The sequence below is a fragment of the Hirundo rustica genome, chromosome Z, assembly GCF_015227805.2.
Source record: "Hirundo rustica isolate bHirRus1 chromosome Z, bHirRus1.pri.v3, whole genome shotgun sequence".
Classification (NCBI taxonomy): domain Eukaryota; kingdom Metazoa; phylum Chordata; class Aves; order Passeriformes; family Hirundinidae; genus Hirundo; species Hirundo rustica.
In genome coordinates, this window is record NC_053488.1 from 34,449,327 (window position 1) to 34,462,991 (window position 13,665).

Here is a 13,665-nt window from a genome sequence, read left to right on the forward strand (position 1 = left end):
CCCCAAAATCCCTTCCCCAAAATCGGATATTCTTCAAGAAACCCCTAAGCTTCCCCCAAAACTCCCTTCTTCCCCAGTTTGTAAACCCCGGGTTCGGTTTGCTTTTGCAGGCAGTTTGAGTACACAAACCCCCATCTTAGTGAATCTCAAGCTAGTCTTAGTTTGGAAGGGGGTCACAAGATGGAGGGGACTCCTTTGTTCCCCAAAATGGCTGAAGCCATGTGCTCTCGAGTCACGAGGAGCCTCTCTCTTTGTCTGTCCCTCCTTCCCGCAATCCCTTTTGCAATCCCCCCAGACCCCCTCTTCTCTTCGGTGCCGCCCCTGGCACCGCCCTCTCCTCTGACTCCGGCCCCTACCCTCAAACCTCCGCCCTCCGACTCCTCCCCATGTGACTCAACCCTCCAGCCCCTCCCTGTCCCTGGTTCCCACGGTTTCCCCGCTCTCAGTCCCAGTTCCCACGCCTTGGAAGTGGGGCTGGGGAGCCGGGAACCCGGAAGCAGGAAGTGATCCCAGCTTTTCTGCCACCTCTATCACATACCGACGGTCAAAAAGGAGGGGTGCTGTCCAAAGTAACTGGGACCCCTTCCCCCAACAAGTGATTCAGGATTTGTGCAAAGCTCAGGCCAAATTTGGACATGAAAGTGAATACTTTCACAGCCTTTTAAAAGCAAATTTAGCAGGGAATCCTATTGTTCCCTTTGACCTCCGGCAGCCTTTTTCTTCCCTCCTTTCATCCACACAGTTTAGGCTTTGGGACTCCACATGGAAAAAAAGATTAAGAGATTTACTCCTGGAGCTTTGGCAAAATCCTGAAATGGCTGTTGATAATAATAATTTGCCAATTGGGTTAGAACATCTACGTGGTGATGGTGAATGGGTTACAGCACTAAAACAATCTCAAGAAATTCCTTTAGCTGTTTTAGAATGCCTTAAAGAAACTGCTTTTAAAGCATTCTTTTCAATCCAACCCGATGGGTCCTTCCAACCTTACAGTAAAATAAAGCAGCTTCCATCAGAAGCTTTTGTAACATTTGTGAAGCAATTAACCCGAGCTGTCGAGTTATTGGTTAAGAATGAAGGAGCCCAGGAACAGGTCCTGGAGGAGATGGCACTGACCAATGCAAACGAACAGTGCAAGGCAGCCATCCTCAGCCTGCCCATGGAACCAGCCAACCTTAGATGACATGCTACATGTTTGTACCCAGAAAGTTCCTTTCATGAGTGCACACCTTACTCACAGTTCCAGAGATGCATTCAGACCACTGCAAAGAGCTGCCGCAGCAGACGCCATGCCACCTGTGCCAGAGCCACAGCCACCACCCAAGAGAAGAACCACGTGTCCCCTGTGTGATCAGGCTGGACATTGGGCATCTCAATGCCCTTTAAAGAAGCAGTTTCTGGACTTTCGGGACAATGGGGGCAGGAGGTTTCAAGAGTTCAAAGGGAATTTTTCAAAAAACTAAAATGTCGGTGCTTACTTGCCCAGTGTGCTGACATAAATAGGGCAAATCCAAGGAGGGGGGAGAAAAAACTAAAAAATGCGAATGTTAAATTAAATAATCCTGTTATAACCAGTTCTGCCTTTCAGCAGAGGTAACCAGATATGACCCTTTCAGATCATGACATGAGCAGACCCTGTCTAACCACAGAATGTCTCCAAAAGCCTTTTAGGTTACAACTGACAGAGTCCTTGCACCTAAGTGACACAGACTGGCATTTAGGTTCATTGGATCTACAAGTGCTAGGCTCCTGGCAACATGTTGGCAGTAAGTGTGTCATCCTTCGGGACACCAAGTACACACCGAGAGAGATCGAGATCCTTCCTGGTCTCATCTCATCAAACCCTAAACAACTAGTTCTCTGGCTGCGCTGTGTCCACCCACCTTTGTTTCTGCCTAAGGGGCAGATAATAGCTCAGGCAATTCCAGCACCTGACCCGTTCCCTGAAAAAAACAGCACAAGGAACAAACACCTTGAGGTTTGCCCCACACGAGTTATTGGGAGGGACAAACACATAACAGGGTGTGAGGTCCATCACGGTGAGGAAGTAGTAAACCTTAAAGGAGTTTGGGACACAGGTGAGGATGTAACGATCGTACCAGAAAGGATGTGGCCCTCACATTGGGAATTGCAAAATGTGGCCAGGCACATAGAAGGTATAGGGGGAATGAAATGGGAAAAACAATCAAAAAGTGCTTTGTGACTGCAGCAAGTCAGCACATTAATGTCAGTGCTAAATAGTTAAAATAGCTTTATAAGCATTTTGATGTTGCAGTTGTCAATTTGTCCCATTTTTTTCATAAAACTAATGATACCTAAATTTTGGCATCTGGCATGCTTGTCTGTTTATCTCCAGGGCTGGGATTTTTTTGTTAATTCTTCCGATTTTCACTGTCTTCTGATTTTCCAAATTACACTTTTCTTGACTGAGATCTATCAAATTAGTCTCACCAATACTCTTAATAAAATAAAACAAGTAAGTACATAAGGATGGGGAGGCTTACTAAGAATTATGGAAGAATAGCAGACCCTTTGAGGGTAAAAAGAATATAGGTCTTCATTTATTTAAACAGAAGCTGAGATGAAATACATGAATAATTTATCAGCTTACATTAAATACTTGGTTAAACCAGGGAGGACAGCCTGGAGTCACCGCTCAGGACCAGAATTCAGCATATTTGGTATGTGGATTACTAGTGATGATTATTGTCCACAGAGGTCATGGATGCCATAGTATTACTGATTGAGCGAAAAAACTGCAGCCCATAAATGACTGAATTATCACTCAGGAGAATGTAGTTCTCTCTAGCTAAATGAATAAATTAACCCTCACAGGGAAAAGTGACATCTTCTTAACCACATAATCCACTTCTTGTACCATCTCTAATTTCTGTGAATGAAACAACAGCATAGAAATCTTTTGTTCAGATGGCATGATGATGCTGTGCAAAACAAGACAGGGATGTAAAAAATGTGGTGAAGAAGTGGGGCAAGCTCTAATAACAAGAACTGATTGCCCACAGTTAGGTTGCAAAGAAAGTCACTGAAGATGAGTCTTCATTTTTGTAAATACCTTCTCCTCCAAGCTATGGAGATAGACTTAGAGGCCCGGCTACCTCACTGAGTTATAGAAGGAGAGATGACAGATGAGATGCTTGCAAAGGGAAGAAGTTCATCCATGTGCAAAGTATGAAAGTATATCACACACAAATATTGCATATGGTAAAAAAAAGGAGCATATGAGAAGTAAAATGTTCTGCTTTTAGTTGGTGAGTGGATTTGAAACAAACAGTGAATGTACAATAAGAGAAAGGTCTCCCTTGAGAGAAGTTTGAAGCCCTTGTGACCATAACAGAAGAAAAGCATGTTAACCTGAAACATTTGGAAGACTATCTGTAATTCCCATGGAACTCAGAAACTTTTTTCTTTGTGCCATTTTAGAAGGCTGAAGTCTGGATGCCAAACTTCACTTTTTTCACCAACACATACAATGCTGGGGGTTAGGTTTGTTCCTTTTTTTTTTCCCTATAGAATTTTTCCCCATAAATTGCTGACAGTAAGTTCTAGTGCATAGCGGGTGCTTGACCAACACAAAAGACATGGCTGAAAGTCAGGGAGGGGGAGGATCACACTAGTTTTGGGGGAGGGAAAAGGACAGGGCTGGTGGAGCTAGGGGTTTTCTTGCCCTCAGCATTGGAGAGGACAGTCAGGTTGCTGCTTGTTGCAGGAGAGTCCGCTGTCAACAGAGAGTCCGGTCTGGGAAATCAACCATCATCTGCTCGTGTGCCCAGGAATTCAGAGCCCCTTCACCTGCCCTGCTGGAGCTGGGCCAGCCCTGTCTGGCCATTGCGGCTCCTTCAGCACTGCTCACTTTGTCAAGACACACCCCTGCCTGCTGGGGACATCCTGCCATTCCAGCCACCAGCCCGGGAATTTCCACTGTTCCAGCTTTGTGCTCTCAGCGTCCCAAGGGATCAGACTGCGCCAGGCTTTGTGAAACAAAGCCCCTCAAAGTTCCTGGCTCTGTTTATTATTAATGCTGTAGTGCTGTAGTTGTTGTTATTTGATTGCCTTGTTATACTTACTAGTAAAGAACTGTTATTTCTTTCCCCATAATTCTGCCTGAAAGGCCTCTTTAATTTTCTAAATTATAATAACTTAGAGGGAGGGGATTGGAATTCCCCATTCCTAGAGAGGCCCCACCCCACCCTAGCAGATACCTGTCTTTCAAACCAAGACATGCACTCACCACGTGTTAGAATAGATGGTTCAGTAGTCACCTCCAAATTAATAAGTAGCTGTTGAGAGCAGGTTTTGATACATTTACATGCATGCAGTCTTTACTGCAATTTTGGGCAAAAGTTTAGTAAGAGAAATGTCTCTCAGGTAGATGTATAGTACCTAAAGAATTAATTTCATGATTGCTTAATCTTCTAACTTTACTGCCATGGAAAACTGCTATGGAAAAGTACAGTCTGCCAATATAAATGTAATGTAATGGAAATGTAATGTAATGGAAAGATCATAAATTGGTCTATGAATCCACACATCTTAGAGAATTGATTGCAATTTTTGGATAACTGTTAAAAGACAGTCACTTTACTTTTGAAGGACAGATGTTCTTAAGGTATAAAAACCTCTTTTGATAAGAAAAAAACATTAAAGTTATACATGTACATGAAGTTATACATTAGGAAGAATTTATATTTCCTGTCGGTCTGTTCCCTGCATCCATGTTTATCTTCAATGGTAATGAAGTCCTAGATTTTGTCATTGAGCAGTATGGTTCTGTCCTGGCAGCCAACTGTTGTTGTGTATTATTTGGGTTTATATTGTATTTCATTTTTGTATTGGGTTTTGTAATGGTTTCTTCTGTACTCCCCTGTTCCCCTGGAAAATGTATCATCCCGAATTTTGTCCCTGCTCCTTTTCCCCACCCATTCTCCCATACTGGAATGTAATCCAACTCTGTTCCACTCCTACCTTATCCCTGATTGGGTAGTGGCTTGTCCCTGTCTCTAGCCCCTTCCCCTGGATAAAAGCCAGGATAAGCACGTGGAAATGCCTCTTGGCTGGGGGACAGGGACAGGGCTCCTGACCCAGGTGGGGCAGGACCACAGGAGAAAGACTGAATAAAGCCCTGATTCCCCCCAGACCAAGTGCAGACCTTCCTTTGCCATTGACGGGGACCTGCTCTCTCTAAAGGAAAAGGTTCACAGCCGCTCTGGGATCTTTGGGGCCCTGAGGAAAAATCCTTCCAACTGTGGTGTGTCTCTCAAGCTAGCCGAGGCAAAAACGGAGCTGGGGCTCCGGGAGAGAGACAACGCAGCCAACCTATCCAATTTTTCCGTTACAGCTGCCTTCAGCAGAAATTACCAATAATAAAATTGGTGCATCACTGTACTGTGCCTATACAGGTGAAGCCAGGTGAAGCTCTCTACCCCTTGTGTTAATGTGGTCATACAGTTCTGTGTTCTTTCTTATTCCTACATATATCTGTAAAACTTTCCAAATACACTGCCGATGAGAATTTTAATTGTTCGATTTTCATTTCCCTAATTTCTGCCATTGCTTTCCATTCAGTCATTGCTTTCCTATGCAGAAAAATTCAAAGTATTCTGGAAATTTAGATTCAGAACGTCTTACACAGTCACTGCTGTCTTAGCACAGTATACATGTGTTGCGAGTTCAGGGCACATGGAAAATTCCTCGAACTGCCGTGGGGGATCCGAGATCCTGGCTGGGACTCCAGGAAGGCACTGCCTTTGACTTTAGTCCATGGGAAAAACTTAAAAACTTCCAACACTTAGAGATGAATTGAAAACAACAAAGATTTGAAATAAACAGCAGTTTAGTTTGTCACAGGGTGAAAATTTGTAGTTTTGGGTTTTTAGTATGGAGATAAATGAGATCAAGATGGAGGATTTTGGGCAGTGTCTCATCTTCTTCTTCTCCATTTTCTGCTGTGACAGTGGCACAGAGACATTGGTAGAATGAGTTTGATGCAGAAATTTTGTGTTGAGAATAGGTAGCGATTATTGGCACAGAACTGTAAATACAGTATGTTTTAAGAGTTAATTGGACTACAAACCTTTAAAAGACCTTGGAATTCTCTGGCTGGCGCTCTTGCCAGCTGTGTTTTCCAGCATGTTAAGCCAGGTGTTGGCGACATGTGGACCTTGAGATAAGAAACTGAATACACCTCTTTAAAGCCTAAAGCTGCAAGTTCCATCCATCTTTTAACTCTGGTACAGGACTTTGTGTGTGGGAAGAAAACTCTTGCCTCTCACAACATGCATTTCTAATCAAATTCCTAGGGTAACTCCTGAGTGTAGAATAACACCTCTCACTGACACCGTGCTTTATATGAAGTGTTGATACACAATGTAATTAACAAACCACATAGATATTCTCAAAGATGTTTCTGGAAACAGTAGAAAATGTGAAGGAGCTTTTCTGTAGAATTTTTCTGCTTTGAAGAAGCAGGCAGTAAGCACTTAAATAATTTGTGAATCCAGTTAGGATCTCCTCCACCCCTTCTGACAAGCAACTACGATCTCAGAAGGTATACCTTGTTCATTCGCTTTAAAAACACAGTTCTCACAAGTTTCACATCAGAAGAATCTCTGCTGGAATTAGATACATGAAGGGAATTGGGCTGTAAGTGGGGAAGAGGAACTCCTGAAATTAGAAGGAGCAAATATGCCTAGATGGAGGCTGGAGAGAAACCATGCTGAAGGACATTGAAGGCACTGTTTGTCCTTACACAAGAGGACAGACAAAGTAAAAGGAGATGAACATATTGGAGGGGACTATGGAAACCCCTCAGAGGGGCATCCAGGACTTAAGGAGGAAGAGAAGAAGTGTGTGAGAAGGGAAAACTGGCATCAAAACTCTAGAAGAACCATCATTAGGGAAACCTCAAGTTTGCTTTTAGTGATGAAATTGATTATATAACTAGGAAGCTTACATTAATTGTAAAAAAATCTGACAAAATATACACTGTGTCTTTGGCCTGTTAAAGCCACTTACTTGCAGATGCATGAATTCATGATAGCTTTCTAGCCAGAGGTACTTGTCCCCTTCAAAAAATATATAGAATCTACTGGAAATACACTCATGTGAAGCCTTTTAATGCTAAGTAGTGTGCATGAAAACATTTTTAATAAAACTAAACACAAACATTTGAAATCTGACATTCTTCATTCCTACTTTTTGGCTTACGGAAAGTTGGTCTTAAGACATGAAAGCCTCATAATGGGCTTTAATGGGAATGCAAGCGCATGTCTTAAGCTAACTAAATGTCAGAAATTAATGACCTCTTGCATATTGAAAGGACTATTTTCATAATGACATTGTGATTACCTTTTTATAAATATGGTTGGAAAGGTTGTTCTCATATAATGAAACTTAAAGTTTTCATATGTAATATTCCTAATAAGCTTGTCCTGGTTTGGGACAGATTTGGGAGGGAACTTCTCAAAGGGGTCTCCTCTAGATAGCAAATTCCAGCAGTCCCTCCCCAACCAGTTCGGGAAAAAATCTCCTTAGAGAAAAGTGGAAAAGAACTGTTTATCTAACAAGCATAGTACTCACAAGCATGAAAAAATGCATCATATAAAACAATGAAACCTCTTACTGCTCTGAAGAGATGGCAAATTCAGAAAGTCCTACTGTATTTGAGAGGGTCCTTTCGTGGGGTGTGCCTCAGCTTGCTCAGTCTTTCAGGGCTCGGACCCAGTGTCCAGGCCACAGAGCAGCTTCGGGGGGCCCGGGAGATTGTCCTGAGGTTCTGGGACAGAGAGAAGACGAACGGTTCCAGAAAAAAGACACAGTCTTGCAAAAGCCTTTCCTGCTGCAGCTAATGAGGAAAACCAGTGAAAAAAAAAAAAACAAAGAAAAACTGCTTGTCTCTCTCTGCAAAAGCCAAGAACTTGAAGAGCACTGGACTCCTTATCTCTCCATGTTTTGAACACAAACGGTGAGAAATTCCACTGCCCCCCTCCCTTTCCTCTCTCTCTGGGCACAGCTTAAACCTACAGGACCCATTTCTGAGCAGAAAAACAGATGATGGGGATACCAGCATCATAAACTCAACCCAGGACAACCACACATAATACCTGGGCCTAATCATATGTGTGTGAAATAAGGTGTGAATGTAGGCTTTAGCAGCAAAAATTACTGAAATTAAGATTGTCTGTAGCAGATTTGCTGTCAATATGGAGTATTGTATAATTTAATTTACACAACAAACATCAAATTTTCCACAGATGAATGCTCACTTGAAAGCCACAGTTCAAAAGCATTTGGATCTTTTACTTTTCTTGGCATTTTTTGGGAACTGCAACCATGTTTTGCTATAAATAGGTCATTAAAGACAACTGCAGGCACATCACTGTTTTGGATGTGGATTAGGAATCAGCAGACAGTAATAAATAGCAACAGCATGCAGCACATAGACTGTGGCATCTTGGACTCAATCTGTAGTTTGCTAGTGGGGAAGTGGATCTGGTAAGTGTTGGAGTCCAGGGCATTCCTTTGGTTGCCCTGGAAGGTCTGAGACCTGGGCAGAAGGGTCTGGGACCTGGACAGGGGGGTCTGGGACCCTGGCACAGGGCCCGGGGAGACACTGGCTTTGATCCCAGTCCATGGGAAAGGCTTCCTGCACTGCAAGATGAATTACAGGCCACAAGACTGTGAAAGATAGTAGTTTAGCTTATCACAGGGTGAAAAACTTTGGGTTTGGGTTTTTAGTATGGAAGTAGATGGGAGCAAGATGGAGGATTTGGGCATTGTCTCTTGCTTCTTCTTTCTTCTTATTCACTCAATTTTCTGCAGTGACAGTGGCACAAAGTAGTTGAAGGAGATTGGGTCAAAGTAGGGATGACCTGTTTAGTGTAAGTGATAGGTATTGGCAAATAATGATAAATAAAGAACACGTAGCAATTAGTATAAAAGATAGCGACAGCCCAGTGTGGGAGGAGTCGTCAGATGCCCGAGCAGCTGCACAGACCTGAGTTGGGCACTGAGAAAATTGTAAGATAAGAAACAATAAACAAAGCGCACAACCTTGAAAATCAGAAGCTGAAGACTCCGTCTCATTCTTGCGTCTGGCTCAGGGCTTTGCAGAAGGCAAAAAGACTCTAAAACCACCTGAATCTCGGGACAGAAAAACAAGAGGTAAGAGCAAGGGACCTTAGGCTGGTTAACTCTTCTTACATGTCTGCCCATTCTGAACATGTTCATGTAACTCAGCCTTCAGCACACAGGGAAATATAAAGGTTTGACAGTAAGTTTCATCAACCCATGGTACAATCGATCACACTGGTTGGATTTGCTGCTTTACTCCTAATCTAAGAACAAGACCTGCATTTTCCTGTGTTTACATTCTTTAACAGGATGGGTTTGCAATGGTGAATTTATTCTGCAGTATTTGAATGCATTGAAAATAGAATATTCTTAAGTGTATCTAACTCTGACATTTTGACTATATTAAACATATACTATGGCAAAGATTAATTTATGGATAGAGGGTAAAATCCATCTTTGTTTCTCTGGCTAACATAATTTATTTTCCATTAAAGACACCATAAAACATTTGCAGGAGCTGCTGAATTCCACTTATTTTATCATTATTTACATAGACTTTTCACTGCAAACAAAAATTCTTTTTGCACCATCCAATATCAGCTCAAGTTCTTTCTCCACTTTTGCTGTTTCTGTCACAGAAAAGATGCATTCACATTTAACTGAAGTTTGTTGCCGGAAAAATTAATTCTAGGAACAGAATGAAATATTTCCTTGAGCTGAAATGCAATTCAAATGTAACAACTGAAATGCAACAATTCTACCTGCTCTGATCTTTCTTCCAAAATAAATGCTTTTGAAAAACTCACATGAAAGGACATCACTCAACAAGGCCAGGACTTGCAGAGCACTTGCAGGACAGCAGCCAGTCAGAGCTAGAAACCCACAAAAAGGCTTGACATGCAACACTTTGCCATGCCAGATTTCTTGATGTCAGCTCCGATAAGCTAATCAGTTTCAAGTATCTGGCACAATATCTCCACAATAAGCCGCAGAAATATTTGTGACTAACATTAGCCTGCTGCCATCTTCTGGTGAAAAGTTTAGGACATTAAAAAACGGCAAATACAATTGTTCCCATTATCTCAGATTTTCGTCCCACAGGAAGACAATGTGATATTACTTGTGGAGTAATTACTTAGTGAAAAACAAGAAGGTTTGCGATCTCACAGGGATTAAGGATCCTTTTCATAAATCCCCTTCCAGTGACCCTTTACCATACATGCAATGACCCGGACTGTCAGAAGGAAAAGGTGTCTTCAGCATCACTTCTTTATTTATTTGCATTAGAATTTTTTATTTTTCTATTCAGTAAGTTTTTTCCAAAATTTTTATTTTGAAGTGACATGTAAAAAAATATTAATTTACTCCTCCTGCTTATGCAATAAGTTTAAAAATTACTGCCAGAGCATTAAACTTTAAGTCCTGGATAAAGTCAGGATTTTCTAACCACTATCACTTCCCACTAACTGGAAAACAATGGTTGCAACAAATACTAACTGATGACTAATACAGGTTTCCAAATCAAAACCTTCTAAGCAGCAGGGAGAAAACTTATAGACAAATGGTGAGTAAAGCTTATCTGCATGACCAGAATTAACACACAGCTTGCTCCTCCTACTGCAGAAAATCTGCCTAAAATGAAAGCCAGCAGACAGTCAACCCCCAATAAATCATTCTTGGCTCACACCAAGAATGATTTATCAAGTCTTCAAGACCAACAGTTTGATTTGCAAGAACTGGCTGTTCATGCTCCCTGAGCACAGAAACTACATTGAAGAGTGAAGGTGTGACCTCTGACTCTCATTCTCAGCCCTGGTCTTTACTGGTATGACTAGCTTTCAGCAATCCCATGTCCCTGAGACTGATGGGAAAGACTGGATCAAGGAAGAGAAACAGGCTAGGAAGCACTTAAACAAATGGCCTGCTCAGGTCCATGGAGAACCCACAAGCAATACAGGAGTTGGTCCATGCAATTTTGAGGTGATTCTCTCCATCGTTAAAAGGTTGTGACAACCGGGAGAGGTTCCTTATGTCTGGGAGAAAGTAAACATCATTCCTGTCTTCAAGAAAGGCAAGCAGGATTTCAACCTCAGTCCCTGTAAAGACAGTTGAGTTAAAAAATCCTGGAAAATCAATTCCAGATACAGGCTGTCAAGTCAGCTGGAGTTCATAGGGAGTGATTAGCATGAAGAGAAATCATGCTTAAACCAAACTGAAAACATTCTACAGGAAGACTGGGTTGGTACAGTCCTCTGCAGGATGAAGGACAGAGCAGTAGATATTGCATATTTTGAGTTTGGTAAGGGGTTTTTGACACTGTCACCCACAACAACCTCATCAACAAACTGATGGAAATAAGGGCCAGATAAGTAGACCATGAGGCAAACTATATAATGTTCTGAGCTACTGGATTCAAGGAGCTGTGATCACAAAGCTGTGGCACAAAGTCCAGTCAGAGGGCTGCCACCAGCTGTGATCCCAGTGAATGGGAAATGGGGTAAAAACTATTACACATCTTTATAAATTCCATATATAATGGGAGACATGGCACCCTCAGACAGCTTGCAAATGATACAAAAATGGGAGCTGTTGATACACCCATTGTGTGTGTTGCCATCAAGAGGGATCTCAACAGGATGAATAAATGGGTTAATGGGATTCTTCACTAGATTTTAGTATGAAAGCTTGAAAGCTTCTTGGAACAGTAACTGTTTCTACTTGGAACAATAACTGCTTCTACTTAAAAAAGTATGTAAATCAACTCTTTTAAAAATTAATGATGTCCTAATATCCCAACACCAGTAAAATTATTGTGTCCCTTGCTACTGGAGTACTTTATAATAAACACGAGAAACTTGCCTGCAGCCTTCTCTGACTGGTATTTCTACATGCAAACTAGTAAAATATATACAGCTGTAAGAAACTGACTGCCAGAAATACATAAATGAGTGACTGTGGATTAGATTCACACATTGGGATGACTGCCTACACATAAATGAATCAGAAACCAGTGTTTGTGCCACAGAAAAACACCATCCAAAGATATTATTTAGAAGTGATAAAATGCCCACAGTAGAGACAAAAAGGTACTCAAACTCTCTGCAGTTGGGCTTTTTGCCAGTTACACACAGAATTCCCCAGCTGTAAGCCCATGCACAGTCCAACACAGCTGAACAGCTCCACATACACTAAAGTCTAGGTATGTATCCCCAGGGAGGATGGTCTGAAAGCATTCTGCTACAGAGAGCTACCTCCAAATCGTGCCCCACTGGAGCTAACCCAGCTGTAAGCACTGCAGGGAGTAAGACAGAGCTCTCCTACAGTGTTTTGCCATCACTACCAATAGAGTAATTTCTGCCAAATTTTTCCAAATGATGCAACACAGAAAACTGTACCAGAACTATCAAGCCATGAAGGCAATTCAGGCTCGCTAAGATTCTCTGAATGCAATCTAAGTACTCATATTTTAAGTTCTTATTCATCCCATCTTCCCCCAATCTGTTTTGGCTGGGGTAGGGTTGATTTTGTTCACAGCGGCTGGTTTGGGGCTCAAGCCATAATTTTGTAGTTTTTATCTTTCTGATTCTCTCTCATTACCTGCAGAAATTCACTGACAGGACTGTACTTGCACTTTTCAATGCTCAGTGAATTAGTGACATTCAAACATTCTTTCAGCTTTCCTTTTCAATAAAAATAGACGGATGTATGCTCAGTACAGACAGAACATACAAAGCACAGACTAATGATAATACAGTGCACCTAACTTCAGAAGCCAAAATTTCATACTTTTAGGAAGCTGAACAAAGGAATCTTTTCATTAGGAAGTTCATGAGAAACTGAATTTCCCTTGGCTTAATGGACAAGAACTTCGGATAGGTATCTTAAGATATTTAACACTGCATTAGGAATACTGTATTAACCTTCAGCAAATACCTAGGTTTAAAGAAGTCACAGAAACAGAGAGTTGTATTTTTGGCTGCTCATAATACCCAGCTTTTCTCAACTTCCCCTTACTAATCAGTAGATTAGCACTCTAAATGAGAATTTTACCTAGAATTTCAAATTAATTATGATGGACTTCCACTATAAGCCAAACTAAAAATGACATAAGTATACAACACAAACCAGTGGATAGGAGAGCTACTACTTACAGTACAAAAATCATAGTACTAGATTTAACTGCAAGCAGGAAAAATTCTGCTTTTATACATAACTCACAATGTGAGCCCAGGTCTTCACAGGAAACACAAAAATTTTAGATGCCATTTTTTAATCCCAAACTGTCAATGCAGTAGCAACACAAAATGCAGTTTAACTTTCCTTAAGATAGGTCACAATCTTATTATCTACATCCACAGATTTAGCTAGCCAACAGCCCATCTAGCTACCCAACAGCCCATCTAGCTACCTGGGCAATGTTTGTGAAGTCACCAGTGCCAAGCTCTAGAGCCCAGGCCTGGACAGACCTGTTCCAGGCAGCCAGTAGCTAAGGTGGTAACAGAATCAGAGAACTTAGGTTGGAAAAGATCTTTAGTATCATCAAGTCTAACAAACAGCCTAGCACCACCAGTGCAT